This window comes from Lithobates pipiens, unplaced genomic scaffold (genome assembly GCF_037356315.1).
Source record: "Lithobates pipiens isolate NorthernLeopardFrog02 unplaced genomic scaffold, aLitPip1_a1.2 Scaffold_14, whole genome shotgun sequence".
Lineage (NCBI taxonomy): Eukaryota > Metazoa > Chordata > Amphibia > Anura > Ranidae > Lithobates > Lithobates pipiens.
Window position 1 is genome coordinate 3746958 of NW_027507728.1, and position 2972 is coordinate 3749929.

A 2972-nucleotide genomic window follows, 5' to 3' on the forward strand; every position below is an offset into this window, starting at 1 on the left:
GATGGAGCGATTCAATGGTCGGAGGTTCATAATTAGCCTGAATCTCCCTGACGGCTTTTTTACCACAAAAATGTGCGAGTAAAAACCGTCTCCTTGTTCCTGAATAGGGACTGGTGTCAATACCTCTTGATTCACCATTTCCCCTATCAGTAAAGGTAAGGCCCTGGCCTTTTCTGAGTGACTTGGAAGCTTTGTCACCAGAAATTTGGAAGGAGGGCTGCTGTGGAATTCCAGCGCATGACCCCTTTTTATTATGTTTAAGACAAACTCGTTCGAGGTTGTCTCTTCCCATTGTGGAAGAAATTTGCTTAATCTTCCTCCCACAGGAACCCTGACGTCACTGGGGTTTGGGATCCTGATTGGGGCGGCTAAACAGTATGCCCCCTTTTCCTTTCCCTTTATGTCCCGACCAATGTTTTTTGGGGGTTGAACTCTTCTCTGATTTAGAGGGTTCCTTAAAGGGACGAAAAATTTTTCTTTGAAAATTTTTCTTTTTTGCGGGAAAGGTTTTCTTTTTATCCGCCGTCCTTTCTAAGGCGGAGTCTAATTCAGGCCCGAAGACTAAGTCTCCTGTAAAAGGGACGCTGCACAGGCGGGTTTTAGACGCCGTGTCTCCCCCCCAAGTTTTCATCCATATTGACCTCCTAGCTGCCACTGAAAGTGCTGCTGACTTGGCCGTAAATTTTACGGAGTCCGTGGAGGCGTCAGAGATGAAACTGGTGGCCTTAAAAAGCATAGGGAAGGATTTCAGAAGCTCCCCCCTAGGAGTGCCTGCTTTTAAATGTTCCTGTAGTTGTGATAACCAGAACTCCAGGTTTCTAGCTACACAAGAAGTGGCTAGAGCTGGTTTTAAGCCTGCCATAGAGGCATCCCAGGCCCTCTTTAAGACAATGTCTGTTCTCCTGTCCATGGGATCTTTCAGATGGCCCATATCCTCAAAGGCCAGATCAGCTTGTTTTGAGATTTTGGACAGAGGGGCGTCTAGTTTAGGATTTTTATTCCAGACCGCCTCTGGGCTCTCATCAAAAGGGAACCTTCTCTTAAGGGATTTAGGAAAGAAAACCTTTTTATCTGGTTCCGACCACTCCTTAAGGACAAGGTCAGAAAGCACCTTATGTATAGGGAAAACCCTTGCTTTCTTTTTTCCCAGAGCCTCATACATCATATCATGTCTGGATAACTGAGTTTCTTCCTCCTCAATTTCCAGCGTGTCATAGATAGCCCCCATTAGCTCATCTACTTCCTCAAGAGACAATCTATACTTTGAGGCTTTGGATGTTGCTTGATCCTCTTCCTGATCGGAATCAGTGTCAGAGGAATCGGGGCTAATCAACGTGGGGCTAGGCTCCCTGAACATACGGGGCTCCCCTGAGCTGGGTGTTGTAAAGCATGGTGAGGAGGAGACTGCAGTTGTTTTACTCGTGGAGGCAGCCGCAGCTGACCCCACGTCAGTGATTAACTCTCGGAGGGACTTAAAGGTCGACGCCATTTCCTCTTTAAAGGAGCCCAAAAATTTTGCCAAAGGGGAATCTGTCTCAGATTTAAGCAGGTTTGTATTGCATTGCTTGCATAGGGCTTTGTTAGAGCCAGAGGACAACCTATTCCCACAATTAGGGCACTTTTTGCGGCCTGCCTTGTCTTCCTTTGGTATCTCTTTAACCTGAAAATAAGAAGACAAAGGATTTTTAGCGCCAGCCCCCTGTCCCTCCTTAGAATCACCACTAACTGCACACAACCTAGACTGTGAGTAACCACCACCGTGGGGCACTACAGAACCCATCCTACAAACACCACCGCTCCCATAGTCCCCATAGTCCCCCTCTGGCGCTCCGGATCCCGCCGCTAGTCCGGTATTGCTGGACGCTGGTCGGGCTTTACAGGCACAGCGCTGGCTCTCCCTCTCCCCCTTGTACCCTAGAGACCCGGAACCGGAAGTCTCGGCACACAGAGATGACGCGGTTCCGCCGGAAGTGAACGCTCGGCGTCTCCGACCCCCTGCAACGAGGAGGGAAGATGGAAGGTTCCACTCACCACTCCTGGGGGAAACCGGCGTCATTCTGCCCCTGGCCACCTCGGCACTGGAAGGAGGAGGGTAACGGGTCTGCTCCGGTTCAGCTGGACGGTACCCGAGCCAAAGAAAAAAGGTATGGACCCAAACTGCAGCCATAAACCAGGACCCGGTCCCTTAGGCTTGCAGGTTCTCAGGCAGCCCGAGAGGGGCCTCCAGGTTCCTGGCAACATGTTCCTCCGACGGAGGAAACACAAATGACTGACCAGGGACCTGAGGGACCGCCTTTTGAACTGTGGCAATGTGTTTCCTGTGTCGATGGGAGGAGCTCCATCTCTCAAGGGCTGTCCTGGAAGAACACTTGGGAAATAGGGCTTAAGGGTACACAGAAGAGAAAATGTGAGTAACGGAAGTCCTTATTGTCAACGGAAGCAATATCATTGGTGTCATTGTATTAATATTATTAACTCCCAGCGTTGGTGTCAGTGGGTGCACTACTAGCCCCCAGCATTGGTGTCAATAGGTGCACTACTAATTCCCAGAGTCGGTGCCAGTGGGTCCACTAAATAACTCCCAGCATCGCTGTCAGTGACTGCACTACTAACTCCCAGCATCGCTGTCAATGAGAGTACTACTAACTCCCAGAATCGCTGTCAGTGGGTGCACTAATAAACCCCAGCATCGCTGTCAGTGGGCGCACTAAAACCCCAGCATCGCTGTCAGTGGGCGCACTAAAACCCCAGCATCGCTGTCAGTGGGTGCACTAATAATCCCTAGTATCGGTGTAAGTGGGTGCACTAATAAACACCAGCACTGGGGTCAGTGTGTGCAGTAAAAACTTTTCAGACGTGAACAATCATATCAGTCTCTTGGGACACGCATATAAAGTTTGCTGAAAGGTCTACAGTATATCTGTTGTGTTTATTGTTTATCATCCTTAGAACATATATCTAGATCATGTGCA